This window comes from Schistocerca serialis, chromosome 6 (genome assembly GCF_023864345.2).
Source record: "Schistocerca serialis cubense isolate TAMUIC-IGC-003099 chromosome 6, iqSchSeri2.2, whole genome shotgun sequence".
NCBI lineage: Eukaryota > Metazoa > Arthropoda > Insecta > Orthoptera > Acrididae > Schistocerca > Schistocerca serialis.
In genome coordinates, this window is record NC_064643.1 from 63,029,112 (window position 1) to 63,047,923 (window position 18,812).

At 40.3% G+C, this 18,812-nt stretch overlaps 1 protein-coding gene across 1 annotated transcript in view; it reads right to left on the bottom strand.

The window, feature by feature from the left end:
* The window catches only part of LOC126483951 (zinc finger protein Xfin-like), a 345,327-nt gene that overhangs the window by 213,898 nt on the left and 112,617 nt on the right, over nucleotides 1–18,812 (bottom strand). The gene's annotated exons all lie outside the window — the stretch shown is intronic.

Genomic DNA, 18,812 nt, shown 5'->3' on the forward strand with positions numbered 1-18,812 from the left:
AACCTTCTTTTATGAGTCTTGAACCAAGTGTTAGCTATGATTAAGTTATGCTCTGTGCAAAATTCCACCAGACGGCTTCCTCTTTCATTTCTCTCCCCCAATCCATATTCACTCACTATGTTTCCTTCTCTCCCTTTTCCTACTCTCGAATTCCAGTCACCCATGACTATTAAATTTTCATCTCCCTTCACTACCTGAATAATTTCTTTTATCTCATCATACATTTCATCAATTTCTTCAATATCTGCAGAGCTAGTTGGCATATAAACTTGTACTACTGTAGTAGGCGTGGGTTTCGTGTCTATCTTGGCCACAATAATCCGTTCACTATGCTGTTTGTAGTAGCTTACCCGCACTCCTATTTTTTTATTCATTATTAAACCTACTCCTGCATTACCCCTATTTGATTTTGTATTTATAACCCTGTATTCACCTGACCAAAAGTCTTGTTCCTGCTGCCACCGAACTTCACTAATTCCCATTATATCTAACTTCAACCTATCCATTTCCCTTTTTAAATTTTCTAACCTACCTGCCCGATTAAAGGATCTGACATTCCACGCCCCGATCCGTAGAACACCAGTTTTCTTTCTCCAGATAACGACGTCCTCCTGAGTTTATAATATAATTTTCTCAAAACAGGGATGAAATTACAACTTCCTTCCAAAAAAAAAAACTGCTGTGCAACCAGATCTTGCCATTTTCCATTTCTTTCCAAGCCAGGATCTAACCCTTTTCATCACATATTTTAAGACGGAAACTGAGGTTTTTCATACGTACTATTGAGAAAAACCTTGTTCGCGTAATGGGACTCACGTGATTCTCAAGTCTCAACTCGTGTGATATCTGAACTTGCTTTTGGCTGGCATGACTGACCATACAGATGCTGAAAATCATTTTTGCCTATATTACAACACTACCACCAGTCACACCAGTTTCAAGTTGCAAATTGCCTAACAGCTTCCAGGGGCAACATAAATTTTAATTTCAGCATTTAATATCATTGCTGACCAAATTTAAAAATTTAAAATGCTGTTTTAATCTACTTATTAAGAGAGATAATCTTATGTTAAGTGTTTATCACAGTAAGTGAAGTATTAATGTTAGAAAATGGGCATGTACTGAGGCGGTGTAACACGAGGCTTGTAAATTACCCAGACTATATTCATCCAGTATTATAGAATAAGTGCACTTGTTGCTACTTCTTTACTACGTTTCTTTCAGATTTTTGATGATGTTTTATATATGGGTGGTGAATTCTATAGACAATAGGGGCTGGGTAGTGTTCCTGATTCATCCCTAAACTAAACCATTGAAGACCATCGGCCTTACATGTCTGAAAGAACGGACCCTGCAGATGATCCACAGCTTTACGAAATATTTAAAAATTAATTCACTGACCACAAATTCCTTGACATCAGCGGTATTAGGTAGATCTACTACTAAATATTGACACATGAAAATTTGTGGTGAACTGGGACTTGAACATAAATTTCTACATCTACATAGATACTCCGGAACAACTGTTTGGTGCATGGCAGGGGGTACCTTGTACCAATTTGTACCAATACTAGTCACTTCCTTTCCTGTTTCACTCCAAAGTAGAGCGAGGGAAAAAGACTGTCCATGTACCTCCATTGTTGTTGTTGTGGCCTTAAGTCCAGAGACTGGTTTGGTTCAGCTCTGCGTAACTGCTGCAACCTACAACATCCTGAATCTGCTTACAAGGGAACCTCCCCATCGCACCCCCCCCCCCCCCCCCCTCAGATTTAGTTATAAGTTGGTACAGTGGATAGGCCTTGAAAAGCTGAACACAGATCAATTGAGAAAACAGGAAGAAGTAGTGTGGAACTATGAAAAAATAAGCAAAACATACAAACCGAGTAGTCCATGTGGAACATAAGCAACATCAAGGTGATTATGAACCTAAGAGCGCCATGGTCCCGTGGTTAGCGTTTGCAGCTGTGGAACAAGAGGTCCTTGGTTCAAGTCTTCCCTAGGGTAAAAGTTTGATTTTTGATTTTCAGACAATTATCAAAATTCAGGCACTCACACATAATCAATTTCACTCTCCAAAATTCCAGGACATGTTCAGATTTGCTTGGACATATGCAGGATTTGACGGTCTACACATGGAAAAATTTGAAAAAGTTAAAAACTTATGTTTTGACAGAGCACTGTGCGACTATGAAACTGTTGCATTCATTTGTTGCAGTTTATGTGACAAATTCTTTTGTTTTCATTACTTTTTGGGAGTGATTATCACATCCACAAGAAAACCTAAATCGGGCAAGGTAGAAGAATCTTTTTACCCATTCATCAAGGGTACAAGTTAGGTGGGTCGACAACATATTCCTGTCATGTGACGCATATGCCGTCACCAGTGCCGTATAGAATATATCAGACGTGTTTTCCTGTGGAGGAATCGGTTGACCTATGATCTTGCAATCAAATGTTTTCGGTTCCCATTGGAGAGGCACGTCCTTTCGTCTACTAAGGGCACGGTTTTGCGGCGCGATCGCAAAACACAGACATTAAACTTATTACAGTGAACAGAGATGTCAATGAACGAACGGACAGATTGTAACTTTGCAAAAATAAAGAAAGTAAAATTTTGTCTCGAGGGTAGACTTGAACCAAGGTCCTCTCGATCCGCAGTTGCTTACGCTAACCACGGGACCACGGCGCTCCTCAGCACGCAAGGTCCTAGATTGTTGTCTATGTTGTGCATGGACTGCTCACTTTGTATATTTTGCTTATTTTTTTCATAGTTCTACAGAACTTCTTCTTGTTTCCTCGATTGATCTGTGTTCAGTTTTTCAAGGCCTATCAACTGTGCCAACTTATAACTAAATCTGATGGGGGTGCGATGGGAAGTTTCCCTTGTTAGTATATGCATCTCTTGGTCTCCCTCTACAATTTTTACCCTACACGCTTCACTCCAATACTAAAATGGTGATACCTTGATGTCTCAGATATGTCCTACTAACCGATCCCTTCTTTTAATCAGGTTGTGCCACAAATTCCTCTTCTCCCCAATTCTATTCAGTATCTTCTCATTAGTTACAAGCTCTACCCATCTAATCTTCAGTATTCTTCCGTAGTATCACATTTCGAAAGCTTCTAAACTATTTATTGTCCATGGTTCACTTCCATACATGGCTACACTCCACAGACATACTTTCAGAAAAGACTTCCTGACACATGAATCTATACTCAATGTTAACAAATTTCTCTTCTTCAGAAACATTTTCCTTGCCATTGCAAGCCTACATTTTACATTCTCTCTACTTCGACAACATCAGTTATTTTGCTCCTCAAATATCAAAACTCATCTACTACTTTAGGTGTCCCATTACCTAATCTAATTCCCTCAGCATCACATGATTCAATTTGACTACATTCCATTATCCTTGTTTTGCTTTTGTTGACGTTCATCTTGAATCCTCTTTTCAAGACACTTTCCATTCCATTCAGCTGCCCTTCCAAGTTCTTTGCTGTCTGTGACAGAATAACAATGCCATCGGCGAACCTCAAGTTTTCATTTATTCTGCGTGGACTTTAATTCCTACTCCAAATTTTTCGTTTGTTTCCTTTACAGCTTGCTCAATATACAGACTGAATAACTTGGGGATAGGCTACAACCCTGTCTCACTCCCTTCTCAACCACTGCTTCCCTTTCATGCCCCTTGACTCTAATAACTGCAGCCTGCTTTCTGTACACAAATGCTAGAAATGTATATTTGCCTTTTCTAAATCATCTTGTAAGATACACCGTAGGGGCAGTATTGCCTCATGTGTTCCAACATTTCTACAGAATCCAAACTGATCTTCCCCGAGGTCGGCTTTTACCAGTTTTTCCATTCGTCTATAAAGAAATCATATTAGTACTTTGCAGCCATGACTTATTAAACTGACCGTTTGGTAAGTTTCACACCTGTTAACACCTGCTTTCTTTGGGATTGGAATTATTATATTCTTCTTGAAGTCTGAGGGTATTTCGCCTGTCTCATACATCTTGTTCATCAGATGGTAGAGTTATGTCATGGATGGCTCTCCCAAGGCTATCAGTAGTTCTAATGGAATGTTGTCTATTCCCGGGGCCTTTCTTTGACTTAGATCTTTCAGTGCTATGTCAAATACTTCACACAGTATGATATTTCCCATTTCATGTTCATCTACGTCCTCTTCAATTTGCATAATATTGTACTCAAGTACATTGCCCTTGTGTAGACACACTATACACTCCTTCAACCTTTCAAATTTGTCTTCTTTGCGCAGTACTGGTTTACCATCTGAGTTCCTGACATTCACACAGCTACTTCTCTGTTCCCCAAATGTCTCATTAATTTTCCTGTAGGCAGTACCTATCTTTACTTTAATGAAATATTCTTCTAAATCTTACATTTGCCCTTTAGCCATTTTGCACTTCCTGTCAGTCTCATTTTTTAAACATCTGTATTTCCTTTCACCTACTTAATTTGTTGCATTTTTAAATTTTCCCCTTTCATCAGTTAAATTTAATATCTCTTGTGTTACCTAAAGATTTCTGCTAGCCCTATCTTTTTACCTACTTGATCCTTTACTCTCTTCACTATTTCATCTATCAAAGCTACCCATTCTTCTTCTACTCTATTTCCCCTGTATTTGTCAATCATTCCCCAATTCTCTCTCTGAAACACTCGACAACCTCTGATTCTTTTATTTTTCCAGGCCCCATCTCCTTAAATTCCTACCTTTTTGCAGTTTCTTCAGTTTTAATCTACAGTTCATAACCAATAAATTGTGGTCAAAGTCGGCACCTGCCCCTGGAAATGTCTTACAATTTAAAATCTGGTTACTAAATCTCTGCCTCATATAATCTATCTGAAATCTTCCAGTGTCTCCAGGCCTCTTCCATGTATACAACCTTCTTTCATGATTCTTAAACCAAGTGTTAGCTACGATTACGTTATGCACAGCGCAAAATTCTACCAGATGGATTCCTCTTTCATTCCTTGCCCGCAGTCCCTATTTACCTACTACCGCTACTTGGCATATAAATTTGTACTACTGTGGTCGGCTTGGGCTTCGTGTCTATCTTGGCTACAATAATGCATTCATTATGTTGTTCGTGGTAGCTTATTCACCCTCCTATTTTTTTATTCACTATTAAACCTACTCCTGCATTACCCCTATTTGACATTGTATTTATAACCCTGTATTCACACAGTCAGATATCTTGTTCCTCTTGCCACTGAAATTCACTTATTCCCACAATATCTAACTTTAACTTATCCATTCTTTAGCCTATGCCTCCGCATGAGCACTAATTTCTTGTATCTTATCTTCGTGGATCTTCTGTATGTTGGCGGCAGCAGAATTGTTCGGCAGTCAACTTCAAATGCTGGTTCTCTAAATTCTCAACAGTGTTTCTTGAAAAGAACATCGCCTTCCCTCCAGGGATTTTCATTTGATTTGCCAAAGCATCTCTGTAACACTTAGGTGTTGTTCAAGCCTACTGGTAACAAATCTAGCAGCTCACCTTTGAATTGTTTTGATGTCTTCCTTCGATCCGACATGGTACAGATCCCAAACGCTCAAGCAGTACTCAAGAAGAGGTTGCACCAATATCCTATATGCAGTCTCCTTTACAAGTGAACCACTCTTTCCTAAAATTCTCCCAATAAACCAAAGTCGACCACTCGCTTTCCCTACCACAGTTCTTACATGCTTGTTCCATCTCACATCATTTTGCAGTGTTATGCCCAGATATTTAAACAACTTGACAGTGTCAATCAAGACACTAGTAATGCTGTATTCGAACATTACTGGTTTGTTCTTCCTACTCATCTGCATTAATTTACTTTTTTCCACATTTAGGGCTAACTGCTATTCATCGCACGAACTGGAAATTTTATCCAAGTCACCTTGTATCCTCCTATAGTCACTCAACTTCAACACCTTACTGTACACCACAGCATCATTAGCAAACAATTGCAGATTGCTGCCCACCCTGTCTGCCAAATCATTTATGAACATATAGTACAACAGCAGTCCTATCACACTTCCCTGGGGCACTCCTGATGATACTCTTGTCTCTGATGAATAAGTTCACGTACCTGTGAACTTATTCCATGTGCTTGTACCTTCATTAACAGCCTGCAATGGGGCACTGTAGCAAATGCTTTCCAGAAATCTATGCCTTTCATCCATAGTTTGCAGTATATCACACGAGAAAAGGGCAAGTGGAGTTTCACATGAGTGGTGCTTTCTAAAATCGTGCTGATTCGTGGACATAAGCTCCCCAGTCTCAAGAAAGTTTATTACAATCAAACTGAGTATATGTTCAAGGATTCTGCAGCAAACAGAAGTTAGGGATATTGGTCTGTAATTTTGCGAGTCCATTCTTTTACCCTTCTTACGCACTGGAGTCACCCATGCCTTCTTCCAGTCACTTGGGACATTGTGCTGGCGAGAGATTTGCGATAAATGCAAGCCTGGTAAAGGGCGAATGTCGTAAAGTACTCTTTGTAAAATCGAACTGGGATTCCATCCAGACCTGGTGATTGATTTGCTTTCAAATTTTTCAGCAGTTTTCCTATGTGAGGGATGCTTATTAGTATGTCGTTCATACAGGAGTCTGTCTGTTGGTAAATGACGGCAGGTCTGTACGATTCTCCTTTGCGAACGGGTTCTTGGATGTGGAATTTAAAACTTCAGCTTTCAGTTTGCTATCTCCAACTCCCATGTCAGACTGGTCAATAAGGGACTGAATGGAAGCTTTAGACCTGCCTAGCAATTTTACACAGGACCAGAATTTCCTCAGGTTCTCTGCCAGACCTTTTGCTAAGGTGTGACAGTGGTAGTTATTGTATACTTCGCGCATATCTTTTCACATACACACGAATCTCTACTAACCTTTGCTTGACATCATTTGAGCATTCCCTTTTGAACTGAGAGTGCAGCAGCCACTGCTTCTATAGTAGTTTCTGAATTTTGTTATTAAGCTATTGTGGGTCTTTTCCATCCTTTATCCATTTACTGGGAACATAACTTTTCAGACCACCATTTACAATCTGCTCAAACTTTCCCCATAATTCCTCTACATCCATCTTTCTGCAACTAAGTAATACCAATTCATTGTCTAAGTGGGATGCTAGCAACTGTGTATCTGCTCTAACTATCTCATAGTCTTCTTGACTGTTTTATTAACTTTTGTAATCATAGTTGTGATAATGACATCGCTAATCCCCATTTCTATACTGACATTGTTGATAAAGTATGGGCTGTTTGCGACTGCAAGGTCTAAAATATTTCCATAGCATGTAGGTTGCCGAGCTAGCTGCTCGAGACAATTTTCAGAAAATGTGTTAAAAGTATTTTGCATGACTGTCTGTCTGTCTGTCTGTCTGTCTGTCTGTCTATCTGTACCCCCCGCAATGAATCCATAGACATCTCGGTCTATACTCAGCAGGTTAAAGTCCCCTCCAACTAGTATTGCATGATCTGGGTATTTATGTACTATTGACCCTAGACTTTCGTTGAATGACTCTGGAACTGTCAGCAGAATTGGATGGCCAGTACAAATAGCATAAAATTAATTTGGTTTCACCTAACCTGTTATATGCGACCAGATAACTCAACTTCGACCTCACTAGAGACAATATTTTTGTCAACTGCAATGAACACTCCCCCTCCTACAGCCTCTATCCTGTCTTCCTGATATACATCCCATGGCTCGCTAAATATATCAGAACTTTCCACTTCTAGTTCCAGCCAGCTCTTGGTCCCAAGAATAATCCGAGTGCGAGAACGTTCGTAGAGGGCAGAAAATTCGGGAACTTTATTTATACTTCAACAGTTTACTGACAAAATTATGACAGTCAAAGTGTCTTTATTCTGAATGCTGTTTAACTTCCCTTGCTGCATATTGATTGGTGAATGTTCATCGGAGCACCTCAAACTACTGCCTAGCCTAAAAAACTCTCATTTGCACTGGACAAGTACTCTGATACCAGAGTAGCAGCTTCCTTTGTGTAGTGCACCGCTGACCTATCAAGGGGAGTCCTACAAATCCTAACACAATAACCTAGGTCTAGAAATCTGCAGCCAAGACCATCACAGAGTCAATGAAGCCTTTAGCTGAGACCCTCCACTCAGCTCCAAACCAAAGTACCCGATCACCTCTGGAAACAATGCTGCAAATTGCGAGCTCTGCTTGCATCCCACACACGAGGCCAACAGTCTTCACCACCTCTGCCAGCTGCCTGTACAATCCGAGGATCACCTCAGAACCAATGCGACAGGCGACGTTGCTGCCAATGTGAGCCACAACCTGCTGACAATTGCACCCTGTATGCTTGACAGCTGTGCAGGCAAGGCCACTTCACATCTCGGATGAGGCTCACTGGCAGACATACCGAGTGCACACTGGTTTTCTTTCCAGCTCTAAATGCCATCTGCAAGGGACTCCGTAACACACTTAACAATGGAGCTCCCAATTACTAATACCCCCCCCCCCCCCTTCCCCCCGTGTGCCTGCCCAGACCCTGGCGAATGGGTGAGGCCAAGCCTCCAGTCTCCACACTGGCTCACCACCTCAAGTGAAGCAAACATGTTACCACCCACCCCTCATCCTGCTATGTGGGTGGATCCATAACGTTGGGTGCACTAGCAGGTGACTTAGAAGCAGAGCCCATGGCCAAAACTAGCAACAGTTACGGTGTCACATGCAACACACCAGATTTTCAGCTATCGCTATAGCCTGAGGCAGCAGCCTGAAGGTGACTGACCATAGTTACAAGTGCATTCAGTTGTTCATGAACTCTGGCCAGCTCCTCCTGTGTCCGCACACAGCACGCACACATCCCAGCCATCCTAGCCATCCCAGCAAGACTAACTCAAGAAGCAAATTATAAAAGCAGACAGAATTCAAGATTTGCAACTTGCTACCATCCTGTTTTGTCATCAATGGATGCCGATGAGTTAATGAGCTAAGTAGCTGGTTGTTCAGTGAGCAACTTGTGCGCTACAGACTGAATAAATTTACTCTTACAAAAGCACAAGATTAAACCTCTTAAACAGAAAATACAGGCACTAAATTTAATAAATATTCCTGTTTATTGCAAGTGGTTACCTTGAACACCTTTTCCATTTGTTGCTGGTTATACAGTGTTACCAACTGTGATTATCAAACATGTGTACTTTTATTTGACAGCAGCCCTATTTCAGATTTTTTAAATTTATTTATGCTTTTTTTTTATTTTTTTTTTATTTTTTTTTTTTTTTTTTTTTTTTTTGTGGGTCTTCTGCCTTTATTTAGCCACTTAAAAGTAAAATAACCACCACATACAACAACCCATTTGAAGGAAAGAGGTTTTCTTGGTCCCTTAGTCCCTGTACTTCATGCTGCTTGGAAATACTGCCAAGCAATACGATCCAACAGTGTGTGGCATTCTAGTAAGTAGCCATTACCTACAGTGAACAGTCCCTTGTTTGAAGCTGATCTGTGCTGGTGCACAAGTGGAAAAAATGATGAATGAAGAAGCTACCCCTGGCCCATCCATATCTACAGCTCTGTCAACACATGATGAAGCGAGAAAAATTATAATAAATGTCACACAATGTAATAAATGTCGCACAATGCAGTGAATGAAAGAAAATGGAAACAGCTAAGCACACTAGTGGGATGAATATTTACTTAATACTGATAACTGTATTAACACTGCAACAACCCCGCCCCCTCCCCACTGGTACTAAACCTCCAGAGATGTCTCAGTTTAGCCAGTGAATCTGTAGATGGTGGTATAAGGGGCACATAGCATAACTGGCCACATTTTCCCACCCGAGTTTTACAATAATGAAGCTAGTCCATACTTGAACTGACTTAGCCACTGCATAGAAATTCTTCCTACCTGTTATGTGGAGATGCTCTCATAGTTTTATGTCCCCCTTGCAGAGCCATAGCAGTGTCATTGGATTCTGAAGGTTTTACATTATGAAGTGGGAAGAAGTTTCATGTGCACATAATTTGTATATGGGATGCTATTATGGTGTGTTTATTTAAGAAACACTGGGAAATGAAATGGTTCAGACTGATATTAAGTGAATTATTAATGGTAAGAGAGCATGGTCTACCACATCAACAGATCAAATGGTACCCTATCGACGACTGCCAACTATGGTGCACAACCTACAACTTGAGTGTACAATTGGTAAAGTTCATGTAAGCTTTTACTTCTTTGATTATGTCAAATCAATCAGTGTTTCCTGGCACTGTAAAAATTGCTGAAAGATAGTATTTATGACTCGTAGACTCCTCCTAATGTCTGAGTACCAAAAGAAAAGTTTTGTTAGCAAATATTTAAGAACAACAACTACAAACAATGGAAAATGCAGAACAGAATGTAACAATTATGAGAAGGAAAGTTGCTGTTCACCATATAGAGGAGATGCTGAGTCGCAGATAGGCACAACAAAAAGACTCTCACAATCAAAGCTTTCGGCCATTAAGGCCTTCGTCAACACTAAACACACACACACACACACACACACACACACACATACACACATACACACAAACGCAACTCACACATGCGACTGCAGTCTCAGGCAACTCAAACCACACACAGAGTGGGTGAGAGTCTTTTCGTTGTGCCTATCTGCAACTCAGCATCTCTGCTATATGGTGAGAAGCAACTTTCCTTCTCATAACTGTGAACAACAATTACTTGATTCACAACAAAAAAAAAGTACTTTCTGTTCGTATCTCTTTGCTGACATCACAAGTGATTTCTGCATCGGCACCTCATCCCACTGGCTATGAAAGCGCCAGATTGCCAACCACATCTGCTAGTCAGTGTGGGAACCTACCAATCATTCATTACTCTGTATGTACTGCAGCACTGATACATTCACTTCACATTATGCCAAGTAGCAAAACTGGAAATAAAGTAAAATGTGCTCTTATCTGCAACAAGAGTAACAAGCATAATTGTTTAAAATGTAGTTTGTCTCTTCCTGCTTAAATAATTGCGTTACAACAGCCTCAATTTAATTTTAATACTACTAATAAGCCTTACATTTAACACAAATGTCTTTATATATGTGATTTCGCAAAATCTCATTATTCCCTCACATCATCTGTGCTGTAGCAAATGACTGGTACGAAGTGCAAAGTTGCCAGTAGTGATTCCTCACACCTTTCTGCACCCTGTGGCTACACAAATGATTATTCTGCCACTACCAAGGTTATTACCACTCCACTCGATGAAATGACCAAGCAAGCATTCAAAAACTATTGGTTTATCAACACAAGATGGCGAATCCTGGCTAGTCGTGGTGTTGGAGAACTACAGAATGCAAGCTCTGTCCCCATCACCATCAGCGTCTTTGAAGAGGAAGAAGGAAGTGGTAGAAGGTAAAGGTAAGAGACAGTGGAGTAACAAATTTTGCCTGTGGGACACCTATACACTTATATGCTCTAAGGTCACAAGGTGGTCCATCATACTGACTGAAGTCTTTCACTTCCCTCAGTGCACGGTTCGCACACAACGTGGGCGCAGCCTTCAGGAATGGCAAGTAACAGCACCAGCCTGGAACATCGAATACAAGGTGACGAAAGTAGGGAAGCTGAGGGCCATCAACACGATCACTATCCTGGACCTCGGTCATTAAGGTATGGTGGGTGCCCTCAAAGTACGCCCACTAAAGACCAGCACACTATTCACCAGATAATGAGATGGTATGCTGCCCAACTGTCAATGGACATTAAGGCTGACCTTCAACACTCGGGCAGTAATGAACAAAATACAACAACTGTGATGCTTTTTAAGAAATTTCAACTCACAATTTAGAGCCAACTACAAAGATGATACTGCAAGTCTGGCATTGGCAGAACAGGGGTTTGATAGTTGGGGAGGGGGATTCGAAAATAATATTTGGAACAGCTGATAGGGATGTGATCTACAACAGGTAAATGCCACTATGTGACAAGTGCAGAGGATAGGACATTCTCGAAAAAAAAAAAAAAAAAAAAATACAGTTCCATATGACCCACTGGAAAACATGAGGAAGGACATATTTAATGACACATAACATATTTACCCTATGCTTTGACTGCTGCGCATTAGTGGCACACACTATGGAGTTAGTGACAATACTCAACAAAGCCTTGGACAGTCAGGAACTGACTAGATATTATTGACACCCAGCTGACCGTTGAAAGGCTACTTCAAATCCATCACTGATACCTGCATTGAAGTGGCTGAGGTGCAAGAAGCACTCAATCGTGCCACTTGTGGGCACATAGCATCGGTACTACTGTTGATGAGGGAATGTTTTGGGGGGTTATAGAAGGTTTGGGGTTGCTGTTGACACTGGAGGAAAGCTCCTTGCATTTATTCTACTGTGGGGCTGATGTAAATGTAACATTAGATGGAAGGGGTTACAAGTATGGGCACAAATATCCCTGAAGTGTCGAGAGTATCAGTTTGAGTGTTACACTTTACCTGGTAGCATGCAGGGTGCTGCATAGTCTCTTGGTCGCCCTCTACAGAAACTCCCACAAGCTTATTACTGCCTCAAAATTGCTACAGTGCTAAGACAAGCAAATCCACAGCTGCCACAAGTTTCCCAAAGTGAAATTCCCTGATATTTCCCTGATTTCCAGACAAGTTTTAGCATTTTTCCCTGACAAATTTTGAGATCTCAAGGGTAGGAAAAGACGTAAGTAGACAAAGAAGTGCAAGGACTTCAGTGTTTCTGCCCCGTATGAGCAAAAGTCTTGAGTACTAACATCAACATCTTTTATAACGAACTGTTTATAGACGGAGAAAGCAAGCCAAATAGTATGTGTATTTCATTAAGCCATTGTTATCTTATTTCAATAAAACAAAATACATTTGGTGACAAAAACATGCATTTCCTTGGAGACACAAGACAGATTTAAAATACCTTCACTGATTTCAGAAATAACCTCAGAAAAAAGTAGGCTTCTCAAAAGAAGTGTTTGAGGCAAGAAAGAGTTGTGTAAATCAACACTATAGGTGACCACCAATAAAATGTTGGTTCTACTATGTTTGTTATTGTCAGTTATTACCCACTGTGTCGTGCCTGTTATTTTACAGGTATTGTGTGATTTTCCTTTCAAGAAATATGAACACATAGTGTAAAAACCACCAGTGACTGCCACAATTTTCTTTTCCTTATCACTGTGTCGTGCCTGTTATTTTACAGGTATTGTGTGATTTTCCTTTCAAGAAATATGAACACATAGTGTACAAACCACCAGTGACTGCCACAATTTTCTTTTCCTTATCACCCATACTTCCTAATGTATAAATTACCTTTGAAGTGCCAAAATGTACTAGAATAAATAAAATATCTATAAAATGCTGCACTATACCATTTCCTTGTGGTGAGACAGCTGAAACTCCTGAAAGTCGTCGCCTGTGGCCTCTGACCTACCGAGGAGCAACGCAGTCCAGGGTCCTCAGATAAACCATGAAAATCTGCTGTATTATGCCTCACATAAACATACCTGGCCTGTATTCACATCAGTGAGACTAGATACGATGGGCAGGGCTTGCACATTTAGTGGGTAATGATGGGCTTCAGATCGGCAGACCAGATCCTTTACAGATACCCAACAAAAGTGGCCTACGGTTTTGGTCTGTCATGGAAGTCCACTTGTATGGCCAGCTATTCACATGCCACAGACACCATGTTGATGAAATGAGACTGTGCTGACAAATCCATGCAACAAGTAACCTGCGCAAATACTCTGAGAATCAATACTAATGAGGATAGGTAGCAACTCACCACAAAGATGATTGCTGAGCCGCAGACTGGCATGTATAAATGACAATCACACTCTCAAAACTAAACTATCAGCCATAGCCTTTGTCAAAAAATGAGAGCACTCACACATTCACACCATCACTCACACACAACCCATGCACACATGACCACCATCTCTGGCCACTGATAACAGTTTCTGAGAATCAGGTCCAAACAAACCACTCCTCACACCTCCCTGCCTCTCGTCAGCAGCTGCCAGACTAGTGGCAAGAAATGGTGGCAGCACTGACTGCAAGCTGAGGTGAGTGGTACGAAGGAGTGAAGCAGTAAGTATGTGGGAGTAGCAAAGTGGCACACGTAATCTGCTATGCCCAACCAGCGACAATGCATGACACCTGAGTAAACAAATCATTTCATCTACTGAGACAAAAACAGGATTTTTCCAGAGATTTTTTCAAATTATCCCTGATTTCCTCTACACATTTGAAATTTCCTGATATTCCCCAATTTCCAGAAATTGTGGCTACCCTGAAATCCCACAATCTCGATCCTTATCATTGCAGGGTTTTGTGAGCTCAGCTGGTTTTGTGCAGAATCTCCACATTTAACTGTTCTCAGGAAGTACTCACTAGGCTGACTATTGTCAAAGGCTTGGGCTTTACTACTTTTTGAGTAGTGCAAGTGGTTGACACATTTGCACACATTACAACCAGGGTCGTCTACGTGGAACATGTGACCTAGAAGTAGAGAGTCAGGGTTTAATGATCAACGGGACATGTCTCTCTTTTCAGTTACCTGAAACCATTATAGACCCCAAACCAGAACATTTTCACTGATTTACCTATCTCATTTCTCTTTCAAGATCCTGCTCTCTGAAAACCAAAAATACTCTACCATGGTCCAACTTATAGCTACCCATCACGGACCAATTGATAGCAGCTAAGAATCGGCCCCTTACATTGGAAAACTCTGCATCAGACACCTAAGTCTAGATTGTAGTACATGCTGTCCACTGCTGTCACAAATGGAGAAGTATTCAGATTCACCAGCCACTGTCTTTCCACCTGTAAGTCTATGACACTGGTACTTAAGCCACTGACTAAAACTCTATAAACCCTGTGGAGAATTATGGCTTCCACCTGTTACTTATAGGTATGTTTCCAGTATCTTCACAGCTAGCTTTCCTCAAAGCAACACCACACTAAATTTGGAAACTGAATTGCACCAAAGGGGGGAAGAACATAGTGCCACAGACAGAATAACATGAGGAATAATGTGGCAATGTGCTGTTTATTATACACAAAGTTATGCAGCTGATGACACTTTTGACCTGCTAACTAACCCCAGCATTTCTGCAACATGTGGTAAAACTCGTATAACTAAGTGCCAATGGAGCAACTGCCCACATGGGCCTCCACCGCCAGGCACCAAACTAGCTCGGTGCACGGATATAATGAATGGGCAGGGTGATGACATACTGAGGAACAAGGAGTTGGCTGACATTTCATCAGACCTGTATATCGGACCAGATGACTCCGCCAGGCAGCTCCAGGTCACAACCGTAAGGGTCTGAGATTTGAACCTGTGGAATCCTGCTAACTTGATGGGATTTACCAAGTCGCTACCAGCTAAATTAACCAATCACTTCATCTTAAGAGGTCACTGCACAACCACCAGTTGGCTACCACTGAAGTGTATCATAATTGTGCTGCTTTCTAATGGTGTATGAGTGTTGCCATCAAGGTTGCCTTCACTACACTGGGTAAGAAGACACTAAGGGTTGACATCAGGCTGCACCTGTCAGAGGAGAACACACATTTTGTGCCTACACCTGCTCATTGTATCAACAAAAAAGTTTTACTGTAATCCGTCTATCTTGCTGCGACCATCCTCCCTTTTGACAGACTCCTGGTTGCCTCGCCTGCCAATCGAACCTGCAATGCCTCTGTGTGAGAGGGGATACACCATCCTGATTGAGCGTACAAACCCCTCAATGATGGACTGTGGAAGTCATCCATTATGGGAAAAACATAGTCCAAAACATAACAACCTAGATTTTGTGTGTTACACTGAAGTATGGGTACGACTAAAATTAAAAGGTAGGAAAGCAATCACAATAACTGTCATTATTGATTCATTCTTTAAAGTAATAGTAAATTCAATACACACAAAAGGAATGTGGGCACTACTACAACAATGTTGGCTATCATTTCCCCGCAGTTTACAAGTTTCATGGCAGGTATGTTATGCAGTATCTTGAATGTAAGCATAAAGATTACAGTGATGCTCAGAATGTACTACTTGCTACATAAAACTAATGTAATGTGAAAAGTCCAATTTTTACTTCTGATATTACTCAATATTCCAACAGTTCATTTCTAAATCTTACTACATTTGAAGTATCTACAATGACAATATATTGACAAACTCCTAGTGTGGACACTGCAATGTGGCAGTGAGTCCCGAGCACCCGAAGGGATAGTGGTGATGTGGGTGAACAACCCCTGTCTTTCTCTTGCCAGACAGCCCACATCTGTGATTTATGTTTCAGAGAAAGCAGAATTGTCACTCAGTGACAGGTTTTGCCAAACCACCGTGGTATTGCGCCAGTTGTACTTGTTCATTGTGATGGGCCAAGATTAGTTTTTCACTCAGTTCAGCATACAAAAACAAAATGATTAACAGGCCAAAGAAAAGTGGAATACACAAAGCATTTAGTATGGTTTACCACTCAATTGCTTGCCGAGGTCAGCAGCATTGTAAACAACATCGTATAGTCTCGACCCCTAGTGGTATCTTACGCAAAGTCCAACACTGCAACTCTGAAGCATCAGAACAATAATAAAAAATTGTAATGATATGGAAATGATAGATTGGAACTCACCACACAGAGAGGAGGCATCAAGACACTATCACAATCTATCATTTCCAGATTCCTATATTCTGTCCCGGACTTTCCTCTGTTCGACAAAGAATGTATTACTTTTGTGAATCACCATTGGTTGATTAATGATCTCTCAATACTTTGCCATTGCTATCTTGCACTTATTAATAGCTATATCAAACAATTGACTAATGACAGAATTACAGTACTACAAAACTGTAGTAAAGAAGTAAATAATGTACTACTTTAAAACTACAAAAGCTGCAGAGAATTAAATGTGTGGACTGTTGATACAAGGATTCAGTAGAATATTTGCCAAAAGAAATATCCCAAATTTACTCTGGAGATTTTATGAGAACATTCACCACATTCATATTGTCGAACTTCAACTGATACTGCACAATACACTGTTACAGAAAACAGAACAATCAGCAAAAGAGATTACTATAAAATGTAACATATTACATGCAAGCCACAGACAGCTGCTAGAGGTGGCAATCAAGAATGGCAATATGCTGTTATAAATAATTTCAGAAATCATGTATGAGCACAAACAAAGAGCATAATCTCAGTATAACAGGATTATACAAATATTGTATACTAAGAATGGTATGCTTCATGTACTATGAATCAATCATGTACTCAAATGAGATAGAGTGTTTACATGGAGAGCTGGAATGTAGCAGCTAAAACAAATTTCAAGAATGAATATTCCAGTGTTTACAGAAACTGTAATGTGAAATCAGTTTATAGAGAATCAAATTTGGGAGTGCAAGTATACACAATGATTTACAGTCATCTATCAAACAGCTCACTGCAATGGATCACAGAATGCACCTGCATTTGAAATTAATGGGATCAAAATCATTATAATCCAAATTTAGGTTTTGGATAGTGACCGCTGTGATTAGTTTCTTGAAGACTCTACACAAAATTTTCTTTTCCATCTTTTTCCACCTAGTTTAGTAATCTGTAAACATCAACTTCCTAAGAACAATAAAAACTCAGAATTTTCTTTCTTCTCCTATCTGTGTAGGATGCTGGACAAATTCTGATCAAAGAATGTATGAACATGTGACCAAATGTACCATATAAGATACATTTCTGAAGAGAGATAACCTGTTCCCAGATGGTAATGATGTAATTCATAATGACACATCTGTTGTGGTGGAGTTTAATAGGTACGAAATTTGATGTGCTGTGTTTTTGTGTGCCATTTGAGCAGTTACGCAGTGTACAAAGAGTCAGATCTCTGAATTTTCTGGAATGCAGTTGAGAGAGCTGGATGGCCTCAGTTATCAGTCCTAAAGCAGTGATGCCTTTAACCCTGTCTCACGAGTCAAAGCAAGGCTGGTGATACACATTGAAACTGATTAAAGGCCTGGAAGTGTGGAGGATTGATACTAGTCAACCACTAAACAATCAGAGTAAATCTGCTGATAAATATACTGGGTAATTTGTCTTGGGTGCCATATAGTGTTACGAGTGCACAGATGCTGGCTGTGGCCAATTGATTTCACTCAATCCACAGGAGCAGGTAGACTGAGGCAAAATAAACATATGACACAAATGTGGGAAAATGTAGAGTAAGAAATCTGGTGTTGAAAACAGACAACGTCATACAGCACAGGGAATAAAACACTAACTTATTACATGAACATGAGAGCTGTACCCAGACTGAACTCCTCCTGCTGTTTTAATGTTCATCAATCTGATGCAATGAGCAGAATAGATCGGTCTTCGGAAATTTCTCACATCTATTTACTTAATAGATTTGTTCCCTATGTGCAGCAGAAATTTGTGGAGTCTTGGCAGCAACAATGCATAACCACACAGCCTGCAAAATGAGTTGGAGATCACAGATGATGTTCACATTTACCCATTTTGCAATTAAGCACCACAGACCTGGAACAAGTAGTTGCTGCAAGAATACGCACGACACTACTTCTTTCAAGGAAAGATCTATAGTTGTAGAAGAACTGATGAAAAATGAAATCTGCCCCTAAAAGCTACCTTGGAAGCAAAAAAAAAGGATTAGTAATTCATATAATATAGAATATTATGGGACAACTAGGTAATGCAAAAGCACATAAAAGTGTTAACTGTCAGTATAAAAATGTTGTCATTTTTTTAAGTGTTCCTCATT